This window comes from Arachis ipaensis, chromosome B4, assembly GCF_059453495.1.
Source record: "Arachis ipaensis isolate K30076 ecotype BB chromosome B4, ASM5945349v1, whole genome shotgun sequence".
NCBI lineage: Eukaryota > Viridiplantae > Streptophyta > Magnoliopsida > Fabales > Fabaceae > Arachis > Arachis ipaensis.
Genome location: NC_142439.1, coordinates 118,699,796 through 118,710,336, shown reverse-complemented (window position 1 = coordinate 118,710,336; position 10,541 = coordinate 118,699,796).

The following is a 10,541-nucleotide window of genomic DNA, read 5'->3' as shown; positions in this document are numbered from 1 at the left end:
TTCCACTCATCAAGAAACATCATCACTGGAGTATACTCTCAATAAAGTCATGCAAAATTGTCCACCAAGGCAACAAGATAATCCATACTGTGATGAATTCGTTAGTGACTCACATTGTGGATAGAAGGGCAAAGCCAGAAAGCATTTAATAGTGCATCATCACTTGAGCAGATCTTTAATTCATCTGTGAAAAATTGTGTAAATCATGTTGCTTGTATGCGAAGTTTGTATTCGTAGGTTTTGATGAATGACAAACCAACAAACGACATGAAAGACAAACCAACAAACAACTTGAATGAACAAGCATGTTGAAAGATCAACCAACATTCAACGTTGAGGAATGAAGAGTTGAAAGCAACACAACAACAACAAGAAACTCAAGTCCACAACATTTGAAGACAAGTATAGTGTCTTAGAACTTAGGTAACTTCTTGTTAAGAACCAATTGCTAAATCTATCAACACACACTCACAAAATGTTTTGATTATCATATCATATGCACATCTTGCAATTCGATGCTAGCCAAATGGTTTAAAACTTGTTTTCAAAGGTACAAAAGCATAGGAATTGACTCCAACAAGTTTGAGATCAATCCTAAGTATTTTGAAGTGATTTTAAGCCATTCTTTAAGGTTTGCATCGATGCACACTCATCTTGCATCGATGCAACCTAGCTGAAAATTCAAATTTCAGCTTCAAAGACACATTTGCATCGATGCAAAGTGTTATGCATCGATGCAAATGATTCAAAAACATAAAAAACGGCTAGTTTTGACAAAAAGGCTCCATCCCATTAACTCCCCAACGTTTCTAAGGTTTGGGGAGTCTATAAATAGATGGATTGAAGCCTTATTTCAAACACGTGAGTATTTGCAAACTATCTTGTTCATATTCTTTCATTCTACACATTTTTAAGGTGTTATAATACACAATTTGAGAGAGCAATATCAATTGGTTCAATAGTGCTAAACTTGTAATCATACACTCTTCTAGAGAGTACTCATTTCATCTCAACAATTCTTTGAGAATTGTTTTCTTGTACACTTTGTAAATTGGAGTGTGATCTCCAAGGTTGAGTCAAGAGTTATAAACACTATAGTCGGTGAGGATACCAAAGAAGTATACTAAGTACTCAAGGCAAATCTTAGAGAAGGTATCTTTAAGTGGAGTGGGTTAGTATACGAGTGGTGATCATATACCGTGAGGTGTTAGAAACTAAGGACTCGGATTGTAAAAGGTTTTGCGCGAGCACCTTGAAGCTTGGCAATAGTGGAACTTCTCAATAGCGATTGAGAAAGAAAGTGGACGTAGGACAAGGATTGTGCCGAACCACTCTAAATAGCGTTTGCATCTCTCCAAACTCATCTCTTCAATATTATTCTCTTTTACCTTTGAGCAAATAAATTGTGATCGAAAAGTAGCTTCGTAAGTACTTAAGGAATAGCTTAAGTCCGATTGGTGAAAAGCTTGATCAATTTATTTGAGTTGGTGTCTATTGGAAAGTTAAAGCTCCTTATAAATGCTTAGCAATTGAGTTAAGCTCTTGGAAAAATACTAGTACATTAACACTTTTGTATATTGTCTTTAAATTTCGCAAAAAGATTCATTGTTGTTGCAATACTCAATTCACCCCCCCTCTTGAGTAATTGTGCATAAGTTCTACAAGTGGCATCAGAGCTTAACCCTTTGAAAGACTTAACCATTTAAGGGAAAAGATCATGGCAAGCACAAGCTTAACCAACAACAACACTAGTGAAGGTAACTCAACCGCTAGACCTCCTCTTTTTAGCGGAACAAATTACTCTTATTGGATAAATAAGATGAGAATTTGGATCCGTTCTCAAGATGTGAGAATTTGGAAAGTGATTGAGAATGGAAATCACATTCCAACAAAGACAACAAGCGCTAAAGAAGGAGAAGTCTCCGTCTCAAAGCAAGTACCGAAAGGAGAAGATGAATATAGTGACGATGATTGGAAGAAAGTGGCAATGAATGATAAAGCCATCAACTTCATTCATTGTGCACTTAACGAGCATGATTATATGAAGATCTCTACATGTGAAACCGCTAAAGAGATTTGGGATAAACTCCAAATCACTTACGAAGGAACCGACCACGTTAAAGAATCAAAGGTATTTATGTTGGTTCATGAATGGGAAAATTTTAAAATGAAAGATGAAGAGAGCATTGAAGAAGCTCTTGAAAGACTCTCCAAGATCTTCAACAACCTAAGCATGCTTGGCACAAAATACAATGATAAACAAATTGTGACCAAGGTGCTTACAAGCCTTACACCAAAATGGAACTCCAAAGTGAACGCCATTGTGGAAGGAAGGCTCTATGATCAACTTACATTTGATCAACTACGAGGTAATCTTCTCACCTATGAGATGACTATGCTAAATAGACAAAAAGGTGAATAAAGCAAGAAGAAAAGTCTCGCCCTTAAAACAACATCACTACAAGAAGAGAGTGATGATAATGAAGAAGAAGGAGATGAAGAATTTGCACTCTTATTAAAAAGATTCAATAAGTTTGCAATGAAGAAAAACTTCAAGAGCAAAACAAAGGTACCAAAATGCTATGAGTGTGGAGAAGTTGGACACATTAAACCCAATTGTCCAAAACTTCAAAAGGAGGACAAAAACAAGAAATTTAAGAAGAAGGAGAAAGCATACATATCATGGGAGAACGAGGATGAATCCGACTCCGATGACGACGAGGTTGCAAATCTTTGCTTAATGGCAAGCGAAGAAAAGGTTAGTGATGACAACTCCACTTCTTTTAATTTACAAGATGAATATGATGCCTTACTTGAGGTGTACACAAAACTTACCCAAGATTATTCTCTCCTAAAGAAAAAGAATATGGATCTTTTAAAACAAAATGAGATGTTGAAAAACGAGAATATCAATCTTGGAAAAGATAAGTGTAGCACAAGTAGTGATCCATACAAATCTTGTAAAATGCATGAAAATGAAATTACAAATCTTAAGAACACTTTAGCTAAGTTCAATGAATCTTCAAAGAACTTAGATAAAATGTTGAAAAACCAAAAGCATGTTCATAATAAGGAAGGTTTAGGTTTTGAAAAAGGAAAATTTAAAAATACTAAAACTCCTATTAGGCAACCGCAAGCCCAAAAGGCAAGCATGCCTAAAAGGAATGAAGCCTTTAAACATCCTCCTCAACATGCTTCATTTAGAAATTATAATCACAATGCATATAGATCAAAAGATGTTGCATTTAGGAAACAACCTAGGCAACCATTTAGAAACATGCATAGGATGCATAATCCAAATGTCATATGTCATTATTGTAATAAAGTAGGTCATATAGCACCCGTATGCTTTACTAGAATTAAACATATAAACTTTCGTAGTCAAGATACGAGATGGGCACCTTATGGGCATTATGCTCATACTAACCATCAAGGACCCAAATTCACTTGGGTACCTAAATCCCAATTTTAATTGTTTTGTAGGTACGTGTTGGAGCTAAGGATACAAATTGGTATGTTGATAGTGGATGCTCCAAACACATGACCGGCGATGAATCAAAGTTCACCGCAATAGAGCCTACAAACGGAGGAAACGTGATCTATGGAGACAACAACACCGGCAAAGTAATCGGCGTTGGAAAAGTTGGTAAAAATTCTTCTACCTCCATAGATAATGTTATACTTGTCAAAGGTCTCAAACATAATCTCATTAGTGTTAGCCAACTTTGCGACAAAGGAAACTTAGTCACCTTTGATTCAAAATGTTGTTTGATAAAAAGGCAAGACACTAATGAAATTGTACTAATTGGACACCGTGTTGACAATGTATACATGATTAATCTAGATGAAGTTTCCTCAAATGATGTGAAATGCCTTGTTAGTAAAAATGATGAAACTTGGTTATGGCATCGTAGAGTAGCTCATGCTAACATGGACCATCTTAGCAAGTTGGTCTCTAAAGAGTTAGTAATTGGCTTACCAAAGCTACGTTTTGAAAAAGACGTCCTTTGCGACGCATGTCAAAAGGGAAAACAAGTAAAGGCCTCTTTTAAATCCAAAAACATTGTTTCAACAACAAGGCCATTACAACTTTTGCACATGGATTTATTTGGTCCTTCCAGGACTATGAGCTTTGGTGGCAATTACTATGCTTTAGTTATTGTTGATGATTACTCTCGATTTACATGGACCTTGTTCCTAGCAAACAAGAGTGATGCATTTCGAGCATTCAAAAGATTAGCCAAAGTTATTCAAAATGAAAAGAATTTGCATATATCATCTATTAGAAGTGATCATGGTGGAGAATTTGAAAACAATCTTTTTGAAACTTTTTGTGAAGAAAATGGCATTGAGCATAATTTTTCCTCTCCTAGAACACCACAACAAAATGGTGTGGTTGAAAGGAAAAATCGTCATTTAGAAGAAATGGCGAGAACTATGCTCAATGAGGCTAATATTCCTAAGTACTTTTGGGCGGATGCGGTTAGTACTGCGTGTTATGTTATGAATAGGATTATCATTCGACCTATTCTTAAGAAAACACCGTACGAATTGTACAAAGGAAGAAAGCCAAATATTTCCCACCTTCACGTCTTTGGCTGTAAATGCTTTATTCTAAATAATGGAAAAGATAACTTAGGCAAATTTGATGCTAAGGCTGATGAAGGAATCTTCTTAGGCTACTCTTTAACTAGCAAAGCTTTTAGAGTATATAATAAACGCATCATGACTATGAAAGAAAGTATTCATGTCGCTTTTGATGAAACTAACTGTTGTTGTGCTAGAAAAGATTTTGATGAAAATGTAGAAAACTTTGATTCACTAAATTTGAATGGTGAAGACAAAGAAAAAGATTTAAATGAAGCCTCTACAAGCTCAACAAAGGATAGTGTTCAAGTTGAAGAAATTGAACCATCACAAGCACAAATAAATGCACTTCCAAAAGACTGGCGTACTTCAAAGGATCATCCTCTAAACAACGTCATTGGTGATGTTTCGAAAGGGCCATTGTTTTGTAGGTTTATGAGTTGATGAATGAGTGATTAATCTTGAGGTAGATTGAAGAATTTGAAGATTATAAACAATGGAGGATCAACAAATTGAAGTTTATAATGGTTTAAGTGAGTATATACATGATGGAACTCAAAGGATTGAAGAAAGAACCACCAAAGGATGAAAATTTGGTGATTTTGGGCAAAATGATGCATGTTGCATCGATGCAACCAAGCTTTGCATCGATGCAAACACGACCAAATTGCACAAAAACACGTGAATTTGGCTTTTTTGAGCAACAAAACCCCACTTTTTCATCATCTTCAACCTCACAACTCATATCCCCACATTCAAACCTCCATAACCTCCAAAACAAGCTCACATATAGCTTCATACAACTCACAAAACTTTGATACCCACTACAAACAAATTACATATTTGAAGTCCCCACATTCTCCTCTACAAAACCCATAAAACAAAATCATCCACAATGCCTAGAATCAAGAGAACCATCAAGAAGTCAAAAGGCTCTTCAAGTGTGGTTCCACCTCCAAATGATCATCCTTTGGCAAGGTACTTTGCCTCTAATGAAGATCTTCAATTCTATGAGGCAAGGCTCGCCGGAAGAAAGGAAATTCCTCCGAGGCTTCTATGACACATTTCAAACTCCTTTCTTTTTGATAATGTCAAAAGGGGGAAGAGAAGTTTGAGGATATTTGAAATTTTGAACTTTTGAAAAAGAAGAAGTTTGAGGATTTGAAAAGAAGAAATAAGTTTGCGAAACAATGATTTCAAAAAGACTTCCGCTAAGCAAAAACTTTGATATCTAAATCGTTTTCTTTAATAAACGCCCTTTAAGGGAACAAATGCACATATCTAGGGGGAACTCCTGCAAATTTTTTTTGTGAAGTCTTCTCCAAAGCTTTCTATAAAACAAAGTGCATTATTGTTGCTTTCAAAATCATTTATAAATGCATATCCTCAAAATTGGTTTGTCATTATCAAAAAGGGGGAAATTGTAAATCATGTTGCTTGTATGCGAAGTTTGTATTCGTAGGTTTTGATGAATGACAAACCAACAAACGACATGAAAGACAAACCAACAAACAACTTGAATGAACAAGCATGTTGAAAGATCAACCAACATTCAACGTTGAGGAATGAAGAGTTGAAAGCAACACAACAACAACAAGAAACTCAAGTCCACAACATTTGAAGACAAGTATAGTGTCTTAGAACTTAGGTAACTTCTTGTTAAGAACCAATTGCTAAATCTCTCAACACACACTCACAAAATGTTTTGATTATCATATCATATGCACATCTTGCAATTCGATGCTAGCCAAATGGTTTAAAACTTGTTTTCAAAGGTACAAAAGCATAGGAATTGACTCCAACAAGTTTGAGATCAATCCTAAGTATTTTGAAGTGATTTTAAGCCATTCTTTAAGGTTTGCATCGATGCACACTCATCTTGCATCGATGCAAAGCATGCGACGACTTGTTGCATCGATGCAAAGATGTTTGCATCGATGCAACCTAGCTGAAAATTCAAATTTCAGCTTCAAAGACACATTTGCATCGATGCAAAGTGTTATGCATCGATGCAAATGATTCAAAAACATAAAAAACGGCTAGTTTTGACAAAAAGGCTCCATCCCATTAACTCCCCAACGTTTCTAAGGTTTGGGGAGTCTATAAATAGATGGATTGAAGCCTTATTTCAAACACGTGAGTATTTGCAAACTATCTTGTTCATATTCTTTCATTCTACACATTTTTAAGGTGTTATAATACACAATTTGAGAGAGCAATATCAATTGGTTCAATAGTGCTAAACTTGTAATCATACACTCTTCTAGAGAGTACTCATTTCATCTCAACAATTCTTTGAGAATTGTTTTCTTGTACACTTTGTAAATTGGAGTGTGATCTCCAAGGTTGAGTCAAGAGTTATAAACACTATAGTCGGTGAGGATACCAAAGAAGTATACTAAGTACTCAAGGCAAATCTTAGAGAATGTATCTTTAAGTGGAGTGGGTTAGTATACGAGTGGTGATCATATACCGTGAGGTGTTAGAAACTAAGGACTCGGATTGTAAAAGGTTTTGCGCGAGCACCTTGAAGCTTGGCAATAGTGGAACTTCTCAATAGCGATTGAGAAAGAAAGTGGACGTAGGACAAGGATTGTGCCGAACCACTCTAAATAGCGTTTGCATCTCTCCAAACTCATCTCTTCAATATTATTCTCTTTTACCTTTGAGCAAATAAATTGTGATCGAAAAGTAGTTTCGTAAGTACTTAAGGAATAGCTTAAGTCCGATTGGTGAAAAGCTTGATCAATTTATTTGAGTTGGTGTCTATTGGAAAGTAAAAGCTCCTTATAAATGCTTAGCAATTGAGTTAAGCTCTTGGAAAAATACTAGTACATTAACACTTTTGTATATTGTCTTTAAATTTCGCAAAAAGATTCATTGTTGTTGCAATACTCAATTCACCCCCCCTCTTGAGTAATTGTGCATAGGTTCTACAAATTGTCCACCCTCACTTTCCAGTTTCTCATTTGAAAGTTCTTCATCACTTGATTATGCCTCAACACAAAGTTTCCTCCAAGATCCATACAAATCATCCCACCAACCACAAAAGTTATCCCACCAACCACAAAATTCATCTCACAACTCACAAAACTCATTCCACACCCCTCAACACAACTTCACTACAACACATCCATGTCACCAAAATTACTCTCAACCTTCATCTCTTGAACTAGAAGTTGAGGATTACCTTCAATAGTCCAAAGAACCCTTAGAAAGCCGATGTCAAGCCATTAAAATACAAGGACAACTCTTGGAAAGACACAAACAATCCTGGAAAGAAATCCTCTTCAAGAAGATGAATGGGCCCTTAGAGCAAACAAGGAGGAACTTAGAACAATCAAACAGTGAGGATAAAGACCAATTTGTGAGTGAGGAAGTAGAAGAACAAGAAGAGGCACCTATGTCAAGCAAACTTTCAATGAAGAATGAGGTGGTGGAGGTATTTGAACCTAAAACTGCATATCCACATAAGCTCATTGAGGTGACAGAGGAATATGAAACTTCACTCCCAAAAGACTTAATGGAAGATCAAGCAGAAGAAGGGGAGGAAACCAATCAAAGAGATTCACGCTTAATTGAAGATGAAGATTACATAGATGAAGGGCTCATTGAGCCAGCAATTTAAAAGGCTCTGGATGAAGATAAAACTCCAATAATCACACAGCAACCAAGTCTTGAATCCAAAGAAGTGAAGGCAACTAACAAGAGCACCAATCCAGTCCCTGATCCAGTAAGCAAGCTCAATTAAGCCATTTACAAAAGGAAGCTTGCTGAGGAGAAGCCAAGACAAGGGACAATAGCTGAATCTTCTCCCCCCTTGAGGTCATTCCTCTTAACAAACTGGAAGAAGATGAAGAAAGTGAAGAACATGTCAACCGTAGGTAACATTTCTTTTCTTTTCTTTGTTTACCTTCTCTGTCTACTTTGTTTAATTTCAATAAATTGGCATATGATTACATTCTAAGTTTGGTGTTGCCCTGCAATAACTTGTGTTCAATCTTTCTGGATGATTGCATCAAGAATGAAAGTGTCACACTAAGATTCTAAGTTTGGTGTGCCACTTAATTCTCTATGCAATTCATTAAGCAACACCACTTGTCTGCATAATCATAATGCCCTTTGCAGTGTTATCTTTTTTTTAGTTAGACAATTTTAGTTTTTCCTTTGTTTTAGTCATTTCTTTATTTTTAATGCTTTCTTCTATTAACTGTTTTTGTTAATACATCACTAAGAGATCCTTATTCATGACAGGTTCTTGGCTTGGTGATTGTACTTAACATATAACAGTTTCATTTGCTTAGTTTTAATTTAAATTAAATGGACATGTGATTGCATTCTAAGTTTGGTGTTGCTATGCAACAAAATTTACTTCCAATCTTTACTGGATACTTGCATCAACTCCAAGTGAAAGTGTCACACTAAGTTTGGTGTGCCATTCATTCTTTATGCAATGTATCATGCACACCCTCTTATTTTTGTAATCACAATGTCTCTGTCTCTTGTGCCTTGATTGTTATCCTTAATTTTGCTTGCTTAAAACACATGTATTGCTAACATTCTATTGTGTAAGACATTCATGATCCATTTTAGCCTCATAGCTATTGTTCTAATTGTTGCTTGAGGATGAGCAAGCATTATGAGTTTAGCAAGGGAAAGGAAAGAATAAGAGGAAAATGACAACAATAGAGAAGATGAATTACAAGATTGTAAAGTTCCTTTTCCTCTCATTTGTTTCCAGCACTTTAAATTGCATGATTGTATTTATCTTCTCTGTTTACATGTGTGTATGAATAAGCATAACCTGAATTTTGATCTGTAAGATGTTGCTATGCCACTATGACTACCAACTTAAGTTTTGTAAAGTTCAAAGCAGTAAAGTATCATGATCATAAATAAACAAGGAATTAAAGAAGAATTTAGCATGTGCATACAAATATTGGAAGGCTAGTATGGTTAATGGTTGCTCAATTGCATTGGATTTTATTTTATTGAAGTTTTCATCTAGGACATTTTGTGAAATCTTTGGAAATCATGAAAACCTTGAAAAAAGCAAATACAGTTACAGCAAGAAAAAGGGAAAGAATGAGAAAGTTAAAGGCTCTGAGTACCAATGACAATTAAATTGTTAAGTACTTGTGGTGTTTATGTATCAAGCAAAAAGCTTGAAAACAAAACACTTAGAGTGAAGGTTAGGCTCAAGTGCAAATGCACTCCCTCAAAGCTCAAGGCTCTGTGTAACGACCCAACTTCCAGAACGTCATGATCATACCGAAAGTAAGGCGTTACCAACCTGCTTTCCTTTATTAACTATTTACTATTGAGCCTTTAGTTCGATATCGCGATTTAGTTTTATAGAAAATTCCAGAAAAATTTTGTTTTTATTATTTAAAATCATATAGCAAACATCACCAAGTAATAATAATATACATAATTATTAATAATAATATCTGTCATACAAAAGATTTCAAATAAAACTCAGATACAAATCCTATCCCTCTGTATAAAATAAAAATCTTAAGCAATAAGGGCGAGGAAATTCTATGAAAGCAAATTAACTCATACACTTAACTCATAAATATAGTCCAACAATCGTCCGCAGCTTCAAACTGAGTCTTTGAACCTGTGTCACTGAAAGGGTGGAAGATTTTGGGGTGAGAACAAACCACACGTTCTCAGTAGGGAATGGGAATGGCGTAAAAGTAATGATTAACATGCAAATAATTAACATACTCAAGGAAACCATATATTTATCAAACCTTTTTAAAAATACTCTTGGTTTTATTTTAGCTAATTAATTACCTCTTTCAAAATCTCTCAACAAATTCTAAATATAAAACTGGTCACATTAACCATCTCTCAGTCACATAATTAATTCTCAATCAAAACGTCAATTCTTAATCAATTTAATACATTCACAAACTAATAGTACAAACAAGAAATTTAGTTTAACA